This window comes from Pinus tabuliformis, chromosome 1_1 (genome assembly GCF_031772625.1).
Source record: "Pinus tabuliformis cultivar Carrire ecotype Pingquan chromosome 1_1, CPIR1, whole genome shotgun sequence".
In the NCBI taxonomy this organism is placed as follows: Eukaryota; Viridiplantae; Streptophyta; class Pinopsida; order Pinales; family Pinaceae; genus Pinus; species Pinus tabuliformis.
In genome coordinates, this window is record NC_142297.1 from 14,747,789 (window position 1) to 14,769,550 (window position 21,762).

The following is a 21,762-nucleotide window of genomic DNA, read 5'->3' on the forward strand; positions in this document are numbered from 1 at the left end:
CTGGAATCTTGTGAATGTAAAGAATTGCTGTTGGTTTGAGTTTAGAACTATTGGGTGATTTGCTTTGAAGGAGGTGAAGAGGAGATTTCTTTCTGCTGGGAAGGTGATGTTGGATTGGGCCTCTTATGGTTGTATCACTTCCTGAACCTTACTTCTTCCATTAATAAAGCATTTGAGGTTCTTCTATATGCATGTGTCTCAATGGTGTATTGTTATACTTGTGTATTTGATTTATTCTAATCCTTGAATCAATTATGAATGTATGCTTCTTGTAGTTTCCTTCTCTTGCCATTTTGCAGGATCTTGGTGTAGCTGGGCCAGTGAAAGAGCAAGGAGCTGGGGGCAAGCAGCAAGGAGAGAAGATTGGATCAACCATTAGCGAAAGACATCGGTTAGTGGATCTCTTTCTCCCCTCTTTTACATCTCATAAAGAAGTAATCTTAGATAGCTTTGCTTTGATTGTTGCTAAGGAACTATCACCCTTAGAGTGGGATAGGGTCATTCCGTATTGGATACTTTTCCCAAAAACAAGTGCGATATTTTTGAAAGTGAATGACAACATACCACACAACGTGCCAGGTTTTCAATTGAAGGTGTTTGGTGGGCAAAGACCAAACAATGGATGCCCAAAGTAGGAAGGCGTTATTCAGAGCGAGAGTCAAAGAAACTGCACAGAAGGCCGATAAACGAATTGATTCTCCCCTTGTAAGGTACAACGAGTTGGATCAGGCAGTGTGCAAGGTTTACAATGTGGTCATAAAGTCTGAATCACTGTGGCCTGCTCACCAGTCTTCTCGAAAACACAACGAGGCTGTGGAAAATTTAAAGTCCCGTGTTGCCAAGTCAACAACTCATAATAAAACAAAGCTTACACACACTGGTGCTGTCAATTTTGAGACTCAACCGATACCCTCCCTCGCTTCTGGGACTCGGTTGTCATCATCTCTTCCTGCAGGTTTTTTTTATGAACCTAAAGCCAAACAACAAAATCGAGGTTCTACATCTGCTGGAAATATTAAGGATGATAATGCGACTGCTGGAAGTACAGCTCCACAAGCAGACACATTTTATTCCACTGCTTCTATGCAGGCATTGAAGGGAAAAACACCAGGAACAGTTGCATTGAAGGTTACAGGTGTTCCAAAAGATGAGAAAGGAGGCCTTGCTGACAATATACAGACAAAGGGAAAAGAAAGTGGAAATGTTTCTTCTTTTCATGAGTCAGACATTTTGAATCAAATAGAGAAATCAGAAGGGAATAAAGTGAAAGGATCTCTTCCAGAAGGCTTTTTTTTTATAACAAGGATGCAGATCTACGTGCAAGAGGACTGGAACCTATTAAGTATGACACCAGATTAGCTCGCATCTGGTGATTCAAAGGTTTCCCATTGCTCAAATACATCGGGTGGGCGTCTTTACGCTATTAATGAACATAATTATTGCTAAGATTGTAGTCCATTCATAGACATATAATGAGCAGAGTGAGTGGGGAAAACAACAGTTTAAACTGCCTGCAATTTTGTATGCATCCGCTAAACTTAATCAGAAAAAAATCCTCCAAATTTATGATTTCATACAGTCTCTCCACGATCTTGTTACAAAATGGATTAATCAGAAGATTTGTTGGGAGGATCATCATCGCCATATGGGGAACGATGGGTGAGATCTATCGCATTTAATCAAGGATCGGGGCATTCCAGATCTTGAAGAGAGATCACAGGAAATTCGAGAGGCATAAAAGGTGGAAATTTATGCGGGATTTAGTAGGATTATCTCCGACAACAATCTGGATCCTGCCAGCAACACTCCTCAAGCGATCATATCACATTTTGGCAATGTCAATACCTTTTGAAGTGGGAAATGTATCGAATTCTTCGTCAAGTTCGTCAGGATGCATTGCCTCAGCATGAGAAAGGCGAGTATCCATATGTGGTGGATGCCTTGGTCGGAAACGGTAATTCCATAGGCCAATAAAGAACATATAGAGGAAGACAGTCGGCAAGATCAGCTCAAGATACCAAACCAGTATGAGAAAGAGAATGTGGACTAGTACTGTAGTGATAGGATTCCTCCAATTGCAAACCTCATTAAACCACTTACCAATAGCTATCAGGGATGATAGAATAGACATGATGCGGAAAAAGTTAGCCTTACTGCGGCGCATGCTCCACATGTGAGAATCCACATCTACCATATACTCTACTACATCCCTTTTCAAAGGAGGCTCAGTCTGGCTGAGTCGGAGTGCTATTATATTGATGGCTTGGTACTAGAGAGTCTCAAGCTGAGTCACAGAGAGAGGATATAAATAATGCATCTTAGGCAACAAAGGCCTTGAATAAGTGTACATCATGTTTAACAGTGATGAACTTGAGAAACAGATTGCCAATTGAAGTTCGCCCATCTTTTTAACTCTTGAAGCCTGTAGCACCATCAGAGGATATGAAAGGGTGTACACCCTATCTATCTCTAAAGTGGAGAGACGAATACGAACCTTACCAATTTTGGCATCCCTAACTCCTCCTGTTTTGTCACCATTTCCTCCTTCAAGATAATTGTTATCAAAAACCCCAACAGTGATAACAGTGGAAGGGTCATAAACTTCCCAGGTGTACTGCTCATTCCATCCAGGGACAGAACAGTAAGGAGCACAAATAGTGCTATGCCCTCGGCAGCCCTCATCAGAAATGTTCTAACCAGAATTAAAAAGATCAGTAAAAGTTCAACATTTTGTTGTGGAGAACTCTTTACTCTGGTATGTACCATCCTTTGCCATATTAACAACAGTCGCGCTACATTCAAGAGAAACACACTGAACATCTCCAGCAGAAGAACTCCGTCCAGAACCAGGTGAAAGTTTATGCCGGTGCAGTGTCCAGCACCATCCCTTTGCCAGATGATTCACCTCAGTATGACGAGATTTTGTTGATGACAAACGCAAAAATTCGTTTGGTTGTGTTTTTCTATTTTTTAATTGTTTTTTTTTTTTTTGGTTTAATTATTTTGTTTTGTGTTTAATGTTGTTTTTATTTAATGTTTTGCATTTTTTTTAAAAATATCTAAAAAACAAAAAAAAATGGTTAGTCTTTTTTTATTTATTTCTTTTTTAATAATAATATGTATATATATGATACATATATTATTATTATTTTGTGGAAATTTTTATTTTTTAAATCTAAAATTAAAAAACTAAATTTCATCTAAAAATTTAAAGATGTTTTTTTTTTTTTTTCTCATTCACAAAATTCTTTATTGTCATATTGCAGATTAGTTCTCCAGCAAGAGTATTTTTATTTGAAATAAATCAATAGATTTTCTGATCTTCCTGATTGCACGAAGCGCGGGAAGAGAGCATACTAATCGCTTGATTTGTTTTTATTTATGTAGGGGGGTTTTAAAAAGACTGAATTTAAAACTAGCTAAATACTAAAACATCAGAAAACTCAAACTTGGAAAACTCAAACTTGAACTCCTTTATGAAGATCCTGCTGTCACCAGGTTTCACAAGTTAGTTTTTCTAAAGAAAAATACTAGTACTGAATTAAATTCCTAATGCCTGATCCCTTAGCACCATCCCCGGCAACGGCGCCAAAATGTTGGGCAATTTAATTGCTTAAATTGCTTTCATTAAATTATCAACCAGGGAAACTCGTAAGCTTGTGATGATGCCAACAAAATATATGCAGGAGTAGGCAACTAACTCTATGTCTAACTAAATTATTTATGATTCAATATAATATGCAAGGGAAGAGGCTCCTAATTAAGGAGGTCCTGGTTGTCCTTCCCTACAGTATCATAGATTGAAAAGAAATCATTGATTACATAAAACCAGAAACTTGAAATGAAGACAAGAGAATGAACTTTAATTGTTGTTCAGATTCAAATAGAGAGAAATACTAACTTAGTCTCTTGATTGTCCCCTCATATACTAATCCAAACTAAACTAAGATTCATTCATAAGCATAAGAAATTAAATAACTTGAAGCAAAAGAATGAATTTCAATTATCATCCAAATCAAATGGAGGGAGAGCCTAACTTAGACGCTTGGTTGTTCCCTCATATGCCAATAAGATTTTAATTTAAAACTCATTCATCAATCACAAACAAATCCTCAAACATCTAAGAATTGAAATAAGACCTATTATGAAATAAAATGTTCCTTTGATCCTTTTAGAGTGAGCTCAATTCTCCTAAGAACAAAGTGACAAGTTATTCCATAAATTCATATACTACATTAACACAATTTATATCTAAAACTATATAATGGAAATTTATGTAAAATGAAGCTTTATTCTATTCCATCATAAGTTGGATACATGCTCCAAGAGTCCTCCCCTTGGAATGGAGGAGGTACTCCTATTTATACAATGGGATGAGATAACAAACTCATAATGATGATCCACTAATCTCTCTTTAGTTCCATACATCTCTCAACCATCTAGACACATAACCCCCTTTTGACCTTGATCTTCTCCATGAGATCATGATCTTTTCCATGAGGCTTATCTTATCAAATTCGAATTTGATCATTCAAGGCCACATAAAGATGCCCTGGAAGCTTCCTTTGTACCTACACATGTCAACAAACTCATTCTAATTGTTAGGCATAAGTATAAGCATATTATTTTCTAAAGTTTAACCATAAATCCACTTTAAAATGTTAAGAATTAATAAACTTTGGAAAAGCATAGTTATGACCCAATAATGAGGTAAATGTAATGATGTGGAGGTGGAATGGAGGTGACATGAAGGTAAAATGTGAAGGTATTGGTGAATAATGGAGTGAGAATAAGGACAATTTTGAAGCCCAACAGTTTCAACCTTGTAAATTTTGATAAAAAACGACCTTTAGTCGGAATTTGTTTTATATCAGTCAAATGAAAGGTATCAATAACAAAATAAAGATTCTCTGTAGAAAATTTATTTTCAAAAACTCTACCATTGTTGTCCAGAGCTACTCTTAAGGAAACAATGACTTCCTCCCCACCTAGGGAATTACGAGCTTCAAGGAATAATTCAGCGATACACTTTAACTTAAAGAATAAGAGGTCTCATCACGAGCCGACTTATCGTGATCATAGATATTATAACTTGCCGACTTTTCCAAAACTCCATACCACAACAGGGCAATGACTCAAGATTGTTGCAATCAAAAGATAAGGGGGTCTCATCACGAGCCAGCTTGTTCAGCAAAGTTATAAATCAAGTGAATGGCACTATCATAATTTGGCTACCAAACCAAGGCATTGTTCTTTAAGGATTAAAAGAAAATGAAAGCAATAAGTGTGGATATGGATTTCTCTTTGAAAATTGTATATTTCTCTAAGTGGGATAAATGATCATTGCTGGGTAACAAGTAACCCTGTCGAGGCTCTAAACGCCTGCTGGCAGCAGAGGCTCTACCTACGACAAATAAGCATATTTAAAACTGATTTATAGAGAATCCTTTGTTTTTATCTTTATAAACCAAGTAGTGACTGATGTAAATACAATGACTAGCTTTAGGAAGTAAATAACCAAAGTTAAACATAGAAGAAACAAACTATCATTGACAGTTGAAAGCATGATGTACTTTATCTTTCTATAATAAAGTTTGATTTTCTAGAAAAAAATTTCTGTTTTGGAAGTTTAGAAAATTCAAAAGAAAAGCAGAGATAACTGGTTCTTCCAAGTGAATCGCCAATTGTTGTGGCCAGCAACAACCCCCCTTCTTATTTAGTTTTATCACTAATACTAAATAAGTGGGGACCCTTATTCAAAAATTTAAAAAATTAATTAGTGCTTGTATTTTATTTTTAATAAAACTTACTATCATAAACTTAGGAGAATACTCGAAAAATCTAAAAAAACTTACGTTTTATGATAAAGTTCGAATAAAACCACTCCAATAAAGAGTGTCGCATCGCAAAAAGGTAATGAATGCTTTCCTACAATCGGAATTCTAAGATTGCGAAATCGCGATGCGAAATCACGCACTAAAAAACACTCATCGCATCGCATGCCTCGAATATCACTTAAAGCTGAAATGCCTCAAACCGCCAATATGCGATGGCGCATCTCGTAAATCGCATTTCACAGAAAACACATTATAATGGATGATTGCCACACACAACGGATCTGCGATATTGCGATCTACGATATTGCGAAGCAAATTGCAAAATCACCTTATCGTAGAACTACAGGGCTCATTGTTCGAAAAAGTTGTCTCCATAAACTGATGCCCAGTTATGCGTGTTAATGTTAATTTAAGAAAGTTGGCAATCATTAATGAAATATGTTTTTTATCTGATCGAAGAGCTATTTCACGTAGGGTGATATATTTTATATGTTTTCGGCATTTAAAGCTTTTCCGTCACCTTTTTCTTATCATTATTCTTACCTCATTTTTAAACTGCAGGTGCGAAGAGCAGAGAAGTATACATAGTAGTGTTTAGAATATTATGCGAAAGAAGGGTGAAACTCCGAGTTCTGAAGATAAATAAATGACGCCCTTATACACGGACACCACCTGTAACAAAGATGTAAGTATTACAACTTGGGAAGGCATGTATATTCTACTCGAGGAAGAAAATCCCAAAATAATGGAGGTTACAGCTAGTGCAGACTCACATGGGTCTTCTAAGGCGCCTATTACAGAACTAGCATGTTTGTTCTTGCACCGGATAGCGGCGAGGCCCAAAATTCTTCCATACACGAACATGGTCAAATGGGTACTGGACAGTGCTGATATCACGAATAGAGAATTTAAAACTCAGAACCAAGAACTCACGGAGTCATTATTTCCACAAAATTTAAAGTTTATATCCTCTAACAAAAGCGCGCAAGAGGCAAAAATCTCACCAGGGAAGCTTGGATTGAGAAATGGAGGTAGTTTCCGATTAGCGCCTAGCGCTAATTGCGTATCGCTGGGCAAAACCCCTCGAGATGGAAAGCCTCTAATCGCTTAGTCACCTGTAAGCCCAAAAATTTGTAGGAAAAAGCGCTAAAGGCAAAACTTGAACTCTAAAACCAGTGGTATTTATCAGGGATATCCTCAAGTGGTATGTAAATATCTACCTAATATACAACACCTACAGGCAAGCTGGAGACAGAAGGCTCAAGAAAGAACAGAGTCCATCAAAAGGTTAACCAAGTTGAATTGGGATTCATACTGGGTGTACTTGGTAAAACCACACAGCTAATGCATGACTCTCAAATGTATTATTAATTCTACCGAAAAGATGGCGCCAACACTTGCCGATTCTATTTTCGTAGGACAACTAAAGTAGGAAGTTGGCCATCCAACTCTCTTCAAGCAAATGATGAACGCTTGCGACTACAAGGAACAGATACATAGATAGTTAGTTGTTAGTTTTAGTTTTAGATTCAGTTTTAGTTTTAATTTTTCTTTATTTTTGCCTAAAATGAGGACGGTCATTTAAACCGCATCCTACATTTTTGTAATAAATTATTTTTAGATTTAGGGGTAGTATTTAAACCCTTCTCATGCATTTAGAGAAGGGTCCTGAAATTTGTCAAAAACTTGTTCTCAGAACATGCACTTTTGCACCCTCCGAGGAGGTTTTGATGAATGAATGGAACATGATTTATTGATATCTGTGTTTAATATCTACTACTGATGTTGCACTTTTGTACTCTCAGTAGATGTTGGATTAAGAAGAGATAGATCATTATTGCTGAAGCTCATGAGTAGAACTAGTTATAAATGATACTTTTATATCTTAACTATTTCTGCTTATGTGTTAAGGTGATATTCATATTCAGTTATTTATATATGAATGCTTGAATGCTTGAGTTATCATTTGACACTTTTGTACGGTGATAGCTATTTATTTATGCTTAATATATGAATAACTTATTATGCGATATGTTTTTCACAATTGTTTCGTCTAACTTTTTATACGAAATGGTTTATCTTTATTGAGTTCTTTTCTCATAACAGTTGAATGATATTTATTACCAATTGCCATTTGAAATTATTTTAGATTGCATAATAGAAATATTGAATCCTGAGTTAGTTTTAGAATTAGATATTTCTGTTCATTAGAATACAATTACATTAGATTTAGAATAAAAGCATTTTACTTAGAAATTATTAGAAAGAAAATATCAATTCTCAACACACACACACGTATATTGGGAAACTGGTCCCATATCCCCAGTCGGACCCACTATACCAAACGGAAGAGGAGCTGCTAACCAATGTCTGGACCGGGTGGGTATCCACCTTGTTGTAGACCCGATTTTCGAGGCTTCAACACATCCATAAAGAAGGAATTGAGAAAAGGCTTTGAAATGACATATTTGGGCTATGTTCACTACAATCTTGGTATTGAAGTAACCCAACATCCAACGTTTATATTCCTCTCTCAGAAGAAGTACATTGGAGATCTGTTGAACAAGTTTGGCATGGCTTAGTGCAATCCTTTGACTACTCCTATGGAGCATAACTTAAAGCTCACATCCACTGAAGTAAAATAATTTGTGGATGCAACAAAGTATAGACACCTTGTAGAAAGTCTCAACTACCTTCTTACTACCAGACCAAACATTTCATTTGTTGTTGGAATCCTCTCCCGGTTTATGCAAAATCCTTGTCAGGTTTATTGGTCTGCTAAAAAAAAAGTTTTAAGGTACTTGAAGGGAACTCAAGACTTTAGATTCAAATATACACAGGTGGTGACTTCAGCCTGGTTAGATACTCTAATTCAGACTTCGATGGAGATAAAGAAATTGGAGCATCTACTTCAGGTTATGTTATGACTCTTCGATCAAGAGTTGTCTCCTAGAGTTCACGCAAATAGTCAGTTCCTGCAGATTCCACAACTGAGGCATAATATGTGGCTGCAGCTAAAGAAATGAAGGAAATTGTGTGGCTCAAGAAAATTTTGGAGGATTTGCAGGTGAAACAAGAAAGTCAACTCCTCTTTTGGTTGACAACACTTTTGCAATAAATTTGGCCAAGAACCCAAAGTTCCATGATTGAACCAAGCACATAAATACAAAATATCATTTGATTAGACATCATGTTGAGGCCAAGACAATCCACCTGCGACATTGTTCCACAAATGAACATATTGCAGACATCTTCACCAAAGTGCTTGGAAGAGAAATTTTTCAAAAATTCAGAATAATGCGTGGACTCACCACCATCCCTTCAGATTAAGGGGGGGATGTTGCCACCTAATCCAAAAGGATAGGGATTATTGTAAAATATTATAACATAGTTTCAGTTATGATTAGTCATACGTTAGGGAGGAACAAGAGACCTTGGAACTAGAATCCCAAGACTCGGTCACTCATGTATATTACATTTACTAAGTAATGCAATCGATACAATTAACATTGTGGATTTACCTCTTCGCCTGGCACTAGTCTAATATATAAAAATACCATTAGAAAAACCATGGGTTGTCAAAACCTGGAGCCCAAAAACCGTTAATAGTAAATTTCTTATTTTACCCTAATTTTATTTTTATTTTTATGTAATTTGATCGAGTCAAATGTTTAAATGACACGACATAACATGAAACTACGACATCTCTTCCATACTAGGCTCGAGAGCACCTCTCAACATAATTAATAATTAAATTATTTATCATAATTTATAAACTATTTATAATAATAATAATAATATTAAATTTATATTTATATTTATTTATTATAATAAATTAATTAATATTAATAAAAACTATTTTTCTTCTTAATAATAATAATAATTAATAATATTAATAATTATCTAATGGTAATTATTTTAAATTATAATGATAATGTTATTAAATACTGGTTTTTCATTTTGGTCATGATGGTAAGCTCAATTGGTCGAGTCATTGTCGTTAAATCACTTGTGTTATTGAGAGGTTACGAGTTCAATTCTCTCGACATCCTTGGGGTTAGGCTCCATGGTTGAGCTGACGGGAAGTTGATCCCTTTGGGTGGATTTCCCTGGTAAGATATTTCATGGATGTAGTGGTCACTGATATCTGGGTCCATGAACCACATAAAAAAATATGAAATAATCATTGAAAACAAATTCCTTTGGAATAATCACATATCAGTTATTTGGTGTCAAATTTTGACCATTTTGGTAGCTATTTTTTTGAACTTTTTTTATTGGATTGACTCTCTAATGTGTTATTTTGGAAATTTCTAGAGCATCACAACACTATTTATTTTACTTGTTAGATATGTTCCTCCATAATTGTCTTGATGATGAACTTAGTGGTGGGTTTGAAAAGTTATTGACACCAAATAACTGGTATGTGATTATTACGAAAGAATTTGTTTTCAATCATGATGAATCACAAACGTTTGATTTCACAAATAAAATAATGATTTTAAAATTTTTGAATGTATATTCCATAGTTGTTAGTCATGGTGTAAAAGTTGTTATCACTCCAATATTTTTCTAGATTGTTGGAGAAAGAAATGATTAGAGGTAACCACAAACCAACTTTGGAGATTAGGATCTAGCCTTCCTAATTCTCAGAGAGGGCTCTCTCTTTTTTGTTTAACTTTGTTTATTTATTTGATTATAGGCTAGTTATGATTGTGCTTAGGTTTTGATTTAGATTTGGTGGTGGGATTACTTACTTAGATGAAAAGAGGGGTGTCTTTTACCATTGGGCTATGGGGTCAAATGTTAGACAAACAGGACTGGATCAAGTTCTAAAGACAGTGTCTATAAGGAAATATAGCAAAGTTACTTCAGATCTCAAGGCTCGATGGTGAAGTAGTTTTCAATCGGATCCAAAGAGAAATTAAGGGTTCCTTAGGCCGGATTATGAAGGAAGTGAAAGAGGTCAACTGGGATGAGAGAGCAATTAAGGATTCTCAGATCCGGATATAAGAAGAAAACATGTAAATGATCAACTGTTGAAAGCAGAGTGTACTTAAACAAATTCTAAGATAAACTTCCAGTTAATTCACTCAACTTTAGATAACATTTAAGTTTGTGAAAAACATAAAAAAATAACATATTTACAAAGAAAATACTTCATTGTAATAGCTCTACACATGAATCCTGTAATGCAATCTCTTTATTACTTTCTCCAGTCTGCTGACTTGAAAAATTGGTACAATAACCCTTAGGTTTATGATCAAAATAACTTTACAAATGTACCGCAATCCACACTCAATACTTCGATTTATGAAGTATTTATACAAGAATAATTTACAAAATATCCCAAACTGCCTTGGGAACTAATCTAGAAGAAAGAAATATCTTCATGCAAGAAGATAGAGACAACTATTGAACTGTTGTTTGTTGTCCTTGTTTATTAGGCTATGTTGTCTTTAATCTTTGATATTTTTCTTTTTAAGCTCTACTTTGCTGTTTGGTATTCACGTTGGATGTTCTATTTACTCTGACTTTTCCAATGATACACTTTGACCTGGCTGGCCTATCATTATCCTTTTACTGTGCCTTTTTACTCTTACTCTACATTTTTACCTTTTGACTGTGTATTAATACAACAAGTCATTTAGTTTCTCCCATGTTTCAGCATCTAGTAATTGGATATTCAGCATCTTCCTGTAAATCTCATCTGCCTCTATATACTTGGTAAAAGGAGGTTTATTCACAAAAAGGTGTTTTACCTCATGTTGGAGGTAAAACAAATTCTCAAAAGTTTGGTACAAGACCTTGCCAGTAGGTATGCCCTTCATGGATGAAGTATTCACTTGATCTCTGGCTACTTCTCTAATTTTTCTGTTGTAGTCCTCCTGTGTCATCAACTTATCGTTTATTCCCAAGGGATTCGCTAAACCCTTTTGCCTCAAAATTTCAAATTTAACCATGAATCTTCCAATGGCCAGTTGCATGGTTTGGCACTTGTCTTCCAGGTTTAACGTTAAATTCCTCTTAGTAAGGGCCCTTTTCACTTCCAAAATTGTACCTGTTCTGCCTGGTATCTCTAATTCCTACAACTCATACTTGTTTATGGAGTTGAGGAAGTGAATGATCCTTGTAGCTTCCTCTGACTTGTCTCCAAGTTCTGCTTTTACTCTATGTATGGCTTCTGTAGCTTGTTTTATCAAATAAATCTTCTCAAAAATTACTTGGATGGATGGCCAAATATCATTGACAGAGTCAATGATATTGGCCCACAATTGTTCCTTAGCCTGACCTAGGGGTTCTTTCAATGTAAGTTCCTTTTCCAGGCTTTTTATTCTTTCATTCATCCTGGTCCTTGTGCATGACTTGCGAAAGCTTGTAATTGGTCTCCAAACTGGTCAACTTCTCCTTGAGCTTGTTCATTTCATTGGTATGAATGGACACGTCTTCCATTGCCTTGACTAATCTGCTTGCCTCATCACATGTTGACCCTGTTGCTGTAGACCTTGTTGCTGATGTAGATGGTGTAGAAGTTGGCAGTGTTGTAGCCATTGGGGATATAGGAGCTAAGGATACTGCCAATGTGGAAGGTACTGCAGCGGTTACCGTTGGGATAATAGTGGCAGGGGCATTCTCTAGACTAGCTTGTTTTACTTGTATCGAGCTATCCAATTCCTTCTCCATTTCCTTCAGCTGGTCATTTAATTGAAGCACCAGGTCCATCATCTCCTCATGATTTGTTTGGCTCTCCAGGACCTCTTTTTTTTGTGGGTTTTTTGAATGAGGTAGTTTTAGTTGTTTCTTGAGAGATTCTATATCCTCATTCTTCTTTTTGATCAACTTTTCAACAACTTTAATGTCACTTGGATCATGGCCCAACTCAATGACCAAGTCCTCCAATGACTTGAACCAAGGATAATTTTAGGGGCGAATGTTCGCCCTTTGGCGAAATTAAGGGGTTTTAAATTTTTAGTGGGCGAATATTTTGTATCATAGTACATTTTTATAAATCACCTCAAATAGCACCTTATTTTAAGGGAGAGGGTAAAAAAGGTAAATTTAGCCCTTGAAATTAGGACTTACAACCTTCCATTCGCCCATTTTCAAGAATAGGTTTTATTTAAGTGAATCCATTCGCCCATTTTCAAGAACAGGTTTTATTTAAGTGAATCCTATGGGCCAAATACCATATTTATAAAAGAGGTATGGTAAATTAATAAAAATATAAATAAATGAGAGGTATGGTAAATAAATAAAACATTTTTTATATTTACTCCATAAGTCACCTTATATACTTGTAAGGGTGTAAACAAATAAAAATATAAGTAAAGTGGAGGTATGGTAAATAAATAAAACGTCTTTTTATACTTACTCAAAAGGTATGGTAAATAAATAAAAATATAAATAAACTAGACGTATCGTAAATAAATAAAACCTCTTTTCATATTTAGTCCATAACCCTCATTCTATTTATGAAGGCTCAAGAAAGAGGTTTTATTTAAGTGAATCCTATGGGCCAAATACCATATTTGTAAAAGAGGTATGGTAAATTAATAAAAATATAAATATACGAGAGGTATGGTAAACAAATAAAACATTTTTTTATATTTACTCCATAAGTCACCTTATATTTACGAACACTCAAAAAATGGGTTATATTTAGGTGAAGCCTATGGCCAAAATACTATGGGACAAATACCATGGACTAGATTGTTATTAATACCATGCAAAAAACCATTATTAACCCTAATATTAGAATTAATAAAAATAAAAATGGCACATGGTATTGACCCATGGTATTCACCAAAATGGCACATGGTATTGACCCATGTTATTCACCTGGAATGTAGCCTATTTAAATGGGGGAATTAAACTAGCATGTAGCCTATGCTAAGATTCACTAGGACTTTACAAAGCTTTATTATTTAGTGAAAGACTCGCCAAGATCTTACAAGATTTTATAATTGAGTAAAATATTCTAATAAAAATAAAAATGGCACATGGTATTGACCCATGGTATTCACCAAAATGGCACATGGTATTGGCCCATGGTATTCACCTGGAATGTAGCCTATTTAAATGGGGGAATTAAACTAGCATGTAGGCTATGCTAAGATTCACTAGGACTTTACAAAGTTTTATTATTTAGTGAAAGACTCGCCAAGATCTTACAAGATTTTATAATTGAGTAAAATATTCGCCATGCCTGGTGAGAGATTCGCCAAAAAATTATATATACATATTATATTATTGATAAAATCGCCTTCCATTTTTCCTATATACCATGGAGATTCGCCCATTTATTATATTTATAAATTTAGGGGGGGTTCTTAAAATTTTCCCTGACTTGAACCTATTGTCTTTGGCCTGTGAGGAGGCCTTTTCCAATTTATATTGGGTTGTGATATTGTCTAGTGAACCCTGTAGCCTGTGTGCAGCCATGGCCTTTCCTGTTAGGGTGTAGTAGAACATCTCTCCAGCCTATTTGTGAAATTATATCTGGTCAATGGGTTGAACATCCCTGGCCAGCACCTCAAAATCGGTTTTTCTGTATTCAGTTGAGGTCTTTAGCTGCTGGACAGTTGGCTACATGAATGAGACCTGCATCTTTCTTGATTTGATGTCAAAATATGACATCAACCTTCTTTGGTTGGCTGGTGTGTGCTTGAAGTATTGGACATATGTCTCAGCCTTTAACTTCTAATTTCTCATCTTTATCTCCTTGTATCTGTTTTTAATGTCTCTTTATTTATTAGTTGGCCTAGTGAAGGAGGAAACCTCAACACTTAGCTGTATCTCAATCATTTGAGTGTTGGAGGTTGATGGTTGTTGTGTCTCTCCTAAAGCCATTGTGCCTTTGCTTCTTTTCCCCATTGTTTCAGTGTTAGTAATTTCCACTGATTCAATGTTTTCCTCCTATTCAAACACAAGATTCAGATTGGGCCTTTTTCTAAGTTTAAAATACTCATCTGTAGTCTCCATGGCAGAACTGGAACCCTCCTCCCTGTTTCTCTTTGGATTCCTCTCCTCATTGGTTTAGGTCTATAAGACAGTAGGATTACTTATTAGTTCCTCTAGTTCTGGAACCTGCAGGAAAGAACTCTAGTCAATTTGCTTTTCAAAATCAATGAGTGTGTTCTCTACATTTACTACTGTGCTATCCATGTTAATAAATGTGTTTTCCAACCATTCTGATTGGTTGAAAAACTGCTCAATATCAGGTCTTGGATGGTGGATGAAAGGTCCCAATTTGACCTTGATTCTCAATTTATTTATGACCCCATGAGGGTCATACTGCCACATGAAGTTGTTCCTGAATTTCATGTCCTGCAATATTTTGTTAGCCTCAGATCCAGCTTCTCTGTTATTAAAATACTCAAGTGCAAATATCCTCATAGGGAGGTATTTGGGCAGTTTATAAGGGGCTAGTTGGCATCCATAAACTCTGATTTCAGTGTGGTTCTGGTACAGATACCAGTCTCCCACCTTGTTGTTCTTGGCCAATTGTAACAACCTTTTTATTTCTTGGCTGATTCTGGGTTGAGGGGTACTGGTCAACATGTTCATGACTAGATGGAAAAATAAGTTGATGAAGTCCTTATATGTGAATGTTGTGGAGTATTTCTGGATCAAAGGTGTACAACAAACAACTGACCTCTCTTTCCCCTTGGTATCCAACTTCTGGATGCTGGCAGGGAATTTATTTGCTTGATAATACAAAAACATGTGAAATAACACTGAAGAGTATTTGAAAACTCTTTCAATTGGTAGTCTGGTAAGCTGTTCATGCATCTTGTCTGCAATGAACTCAGCGTAGTTGTACATAACAACAGGAGGCTTGCCTAAGCTGAAGATGGAGAGAAAGGCCAAGATGACTTCATCCACATGCTCATCTTAGGTATATCCTAGGATGCAAGAGAGCATGGTAATTATCTGTGGCAGCAGAAGGTGGACTATCTGTGGGAGTATGGCAATATTCTATGATGAAGGTCTGGAAAATTTGTTTTATTTTAGCCAGGTCTAATTTTACATAAAAGGTCTGGCAAGTCACCAATAGACAGTGGGATTTTATTTGGGCTGGGTTGGACCTGCAGCATTTGGTTGATGGATTCTGCAGTGATGGTGAATAACAGTTGTTGGTTAGGGGCAACAATAGCTCTCTAGCTAGGAATATAGTAGGCATGACATAAATGTATGATATCAGGGAATGGGTGAACTTCTGGGAATAAATACTTGGGTAAATTGGATTCCCAAAGGTAGATGTCATTATTTTGGTTTAAGAATTTATCCTTACTCCAGCAGTGGAGCTTCAGAAGGTAGGTTGGTGAAGCAGTGTTTTTTATCTGAAAATCCCTGTTTGTAAATGCTAGGTGGTCGATGTCTAGGTGAGGGGTTGATAGGGGTCTCACGTCCAGAGAGGTTTGGGAAGCCATATTTAGAAATAGAGGTATAAATTAGGCTTGTGGTTGCTGCAGAAGTAAGGTTTGGAAGCTTTGGTTCAGTGAGAGGGTAATTACAATTTGCAAGAGAAGGGGTTTGGGTATTCAGGTAAATTACTCTTTAATTACACAAATGTATTAATTAATCTTTAAATTGGACTATACATTTTCAAATTTAAAGAGCCATTTTGGGTTTCCCAAAAATACCTGGAATTTGGTGGTATGGGCTGCAAATTGGTTTCAATGGTGAATGTAGAGGGTATGGTGGCTTTAGCTATGAATTGGATGCTCGAATTGGGTGTCCGGAGATTTTTCAGGTGGCTGAAGGTGGTCAATTTTGGTTGCAGAGGTTCAGGGTGTCGCAGAATGGCTTGAGCGGTATTCACAATGAAAATGAGTGAAAAGGGTGAAATGGGGCTTCTCCGGCCTTTTAACCGGCAACAGTTACATTTTGGCGCGAAATTTACAAATGAACAGTGGATGGTTTTTGGTGTTGGTGGGGAGGTAGTTTTTTGGGCCATCGCACCACTTTTGGAGGGCATATGGTATTTTCTTGCGAGAATGTGATCTAGCCTGGGGCTGCCACGTAGCAGAACAGTGCCCAGGAAAAACCACGAATCTTGCGTGCTCTCGGGTTGCTAACAGTCAGACGGTGAATGTGCGCGATATGGATGCGCACCGTCGAATCTGGGGGTGGGAGATCAGACGATAGTCGCATGGTCAAGATGCATAGAGGGAATCGAGACTGGGATTTGTGGGGCCCGGGGGGTTTAATTACGAATAATTGTAATTAATTAATACATAAAGTCGAGATTAAATATAAGCGCGGGTTTATTAAAGTGGGACCAGGGGTTATTGTGGCCAGGTTTCTCAACCACACCAAGGGTTGGTGGGTTTAAAGGGTTTATTAGGGAAATATGAATCGGGGAGTTATTTAACTTATGCGGGGGGATAAAACTTAGGATAAGGGGGTTTTTATGGGTTTTGAAGGTAAATAGGGAAATTAATGTGGGGGGACGGTAATATTTGCAATGAGGTATGGTTTTCACACTAGGGAAAAGGGGTTTTAGGTAAAGGGTGAGTTTTGCAAGGTAATTTACTAGGGAAATGTGTGAAACCATGGGGTAAGGGTCAAAATGAGGGGAAAAGAGAATTTTATAAGAAATAACGGAAGAATGGATAAATTAGTAAGTAAGTATGTGGGGGTGAAATGAAATGAGGGAAAATTAATCAAACAAGCTTGTGAATATCTTTTCACTCTCATAAATGCTCCTGCACATGAAACATAGGATTAAGCATGATAAATGTGCTTTTGACTGAGTAACCTTCTACATTTGCAACCTTTTTTCTACCTACCCTTTATTTATCCTAACATTTTTTCTTCACTTTATTGGGTGCATGTGAGCTTGCAGACTCTTTATTTCCTTTTCTTTTGACAAGCAAACTATCTAATTCTAACCTTATAACTTCCAATGGTTCAGACTAAGCTGATGAACACATTTTATTCTCTACCTAACTACTGATCTGCTAAGGTTAAACAATTTGGCTAGATCTTTATTCTTTATCTATCAACATAAAATTTAAAACATGAATGAGTTAAGATTAAGTTGTTTGACCATCATGGATTGTGGCATTTCTAACAAGCTGCACACAACCTTATTTTGAATAGTAAAGTAAAAAGTAGTGGCATTTGAATTTGCACACTTTCATGATTTGTTTTATTTCTATTTTGGTGTTCAGATTTTTCACTTTTTTTTTTAATCTTTATTTTTTTAAGTAGTGGCATTTGAATTTGCACACTTTCATGATTTGTTTTATTTCTATTTTGGGGTTCATATTTTTCACTTTTTTTTTTTAATCTTTCTTTTTTTCCTTTGATTATTCTCTTAGGACCTACCCTCTTTACATTTTTTAATTTTTTTAATATGGAAAACATTTTGCAGAAAGCAAAAGTATTTACAATATTACAAGACTAACCATAGCCAATTCAAAATTATGAATCCTATTATTATAGGACCCTAATAGAAGCGATTTCTGGAGAACACTGTGTGATGAAGAGGTGAAACGTCTGATGTTGCGAGTGAACACTTCACCCATCATCAGGGACAAGAAGCAATAAACATAGGTGAAGAATAGCAGACCTAACCAATAAATAAGGAGGATGTCAGGAGTTAGGAAAAATTAATAAAATAAATAGAAAAAAGAGAATTAAAAAGAAAAAAAGAAGAAAGAGGGCTAAGGAATAACAGATAAAAAAACTTAGAATTAACAAGAATAACTATAAATCTTAATTTGATATTATTATTATATCATATCTAATTTTATTATTATATTCAAAGCTTAATTTATTATTATATTTTATTATTAATATAAAAATGTTAGGGGGAGGAAGAATGGGGGGAGGGTTATTGAGAGAGAGAGAATGGATAGTGGGTTCCCATGATTGAATAGGTTTATACCTATTTTCCTTGTTAAAATTGTTAGGATTCTTCTCAATTTTGATGACTAATCTAACAAGACGGTTAGAATGGAAAGGAACAAATGCAAGAATTTAAGCTTTATCAAAGCATATGAGGTGTTTGGTATTGTGTGATTGTTCGGTAGTCACTGGTTTTGTTACATAATTATGCACATTATCATAAATAAATAAATAATTGTGACAATTTTAAAATAATAAGCTATTTGAGTAACTTCATTATTATAATATTCCTTACTATTATTGATACTAATAATTATTTTCATAAATTCACATTGTAACTTATTAATTATCATATCTAATTTTTAATAATTCTTAACCTTATTATATTATTAATATTAGTTAGTAATAATAATTATGAGTAACAATATTTGATATGATAGTAGTATTTAAAATTTTTGATATTAATGATAATTAATATTATTGTTATTATTAGAAACAATTATAATTGATATTATAGTATTTCTTATTAATTAATTAATTATTATATAATTTTTTTAATAATAATGATTAATATTTCATTTCTAATTTTATTATTTTAATTTATTTATTTTCATTTGTCAAGTTTTCTGTGATTCTCCAGGCTTGAAATATGGTTTGAGGAATTGTGACCTCGGGGAATCTAAACCATCAAAGTCACCTAAGCATCACACCCGGCCTGGGCCACACAAACCCTTAGATGATTAGATTTTTTAGCATGTCTCCTCCCCCTAGCGTAGGGCACAAACAACCCCCATAAGGTTTGATCCTCGGTCACCTTGTTGATGAGGCCCATTCTTAATCAGTTATGCTAGTGAGACTTGACATTACATTAATCTTATTAATATTAGTTAATATTAATATTACATTCCTAATCTTTAATATTAAGTATTAATAATATTTATGAATATTTAATAGTATAATAGTATTTAGTTATTTGTTTAAAGAATATTTATAATAATAATGAGAATAATTATTATTAAGGTTTATAGTTATAATTTATTAATATCATAAAATTAAATAAAATATGAATTTACCCTATTATTATTATTTTTTAGCTGTGGTTCATGGTTATTGAGTGGCCTCTACATCTACATGTAATAATTCGGTTAGATCCAACTGAACATATCTACTAGTTGGCTTATCTGGTCTGGCCTACCCAAGGGCGTCGAGGGGATTTAACTCCATGACCTCCTAATTGGAAAGGTACTTAGCAACGAGAACTTGACCAATTGAGCTATCCCTTGGGGATATTATTATTATTAAGAGCTATCAATATAATAATAAATTAAGTTTTGAATATAATAATAAAATTAAATATAAATATAATCATAATATCAAATTAAGACTTATAATTATTCTTGTTAATTTCAACTTCTTTTATATGTTAATCCTTAGCCCTCTTTCTTCTTTTTTTTCTTTTTAATTCTCTTTTTCTATTTATTTTATTAACTTTTCCTAATGTCTCTCTCCTGACATCCTCCTTATTTATTGGTTATGTTTTTTACTCTTCACCTATGTTTACTACTTCTTGTCCCTGATCATCGGTGAAGTATTCACTCGAAACGTCAGATGTTTCACCTCTTTATCACATAGTTTTGTTGGGTCCCTATAATACTAGTGATTACCCCATTAATATTGTAGTTATAACCCTTATTTATATTGTTGTGCCCCTATTACCCACATATTGTTATTTCTGTGCCCCATAGAATCCCTCTATTATTATTTTTGTGGCTTTATATTATTATTATTAGGTTGGCTGGATTATATTGTGATTCCTTAGACTCCTATATATAGAAAGGAGGTTTTTTCATTTGTATCATCCAAGAATTGTTCATTTATGTAATGTAAAGGAGGTTGCCCCCTCGAAGAGGCTGAATTCTAAGGCGTTGATCTTTCTTTTCTATCTTTTCTTGAGCTGGTTTCATAACATTTGGTATCAGAGCTTTGGATTCTAGGGTTTCGCTGCTCCAAACAGGTCATAGTGGAATTTTCGCTATAACTTTTCTTCGGTGACGTTTCAGAAGTTGCAAAAAAAACCCATTTGAGAAGAAATCACGCTGAACCTTGGGTCCGAATTTCAGAGTTTTTCGCGTGATAGTTTCGGAGATATGATCTGAGGAAGTTGGTCTTTTTGCAGACTCCTGAATTACACTCAAAACAGGTGACCTGGGGAAAATTGTCATAACTTTCTTTCTGAGCATAGGATTGAAATTTCGTAAGAAGTTACAGAAAGACGACGGACTGTAGTTTTCTTTTATATATTTTTCAGAGTCAAAGGTTGAAACAGTGACACGTGGCACGTCGTACAAGTTCGCTCTACTGAACTAGTCTATAATCAAGTCACTGTGGGAGATTTCGCATAACTCTTCCTTGGAGAATCTAATTTGGGTCAGACTTGTGGAATTGGAAAGAGGAGACAAAGGGCTACTACAGGTCACAAATTCAGAACTAGATAATCAGAAAGTACAGAGATACATCGGAGGCAATATCGAGATCCTACAAAGTGAAAAAAGGTGTGTATATTTTCTTTAATTTTTGCTTAAGCTTGGTTTGAAAATTTATTTTGAAGGAATTCAAAGGGCATATTAGAGAATTATTATCGGTAACTGATGCCTCGAGGAAAGAAAATGCAAACACCTAGTAAGGAACCTGAAAGCTCTAGCATGACTCATGAAGAAGAAGAAGAAATGCTATATGATATATCAAAATTACAAGAACAAGTGCAACAAGTGTCACTTGCACAAAAAGCAACAGAATCTAAAATGGATGGTTTAAGGAAAGATGTAGAAGCTAAGATGGACGGTTTAAAGAAAGGTGTAGAAGCTAAGATGGATGTAATGGAAGCTAAGGTGAATGGCATGGGCGCTAAAATTGATGGCATGGATGATAAGATGGATAATTTGCTACAAGAAATGGTCACTAAGGGTGAAATAGTACTAAAGGAAACTCATGATGAGAACAAAAGAAATGTTAATCATGATTCCATAGACTCTAATGTTGGATCGAAGACTCACCATGTTCCAAAAAT

General features: G+C 35.2%; 1 pseudogene; it reads left to right on the top strand.

Annotated features, from left to right (window-relative positions):
* The first annotated feature begins 544 nt into the window (after nucleotides 1–544).
* On the top strand, nucleotides 545–1,373 carry LOC149211378 (uncharacterized; annotated as a pseudogene).
* Nucleotides 1,374–21,762: the final 20,389 nt, after the last annotated feature.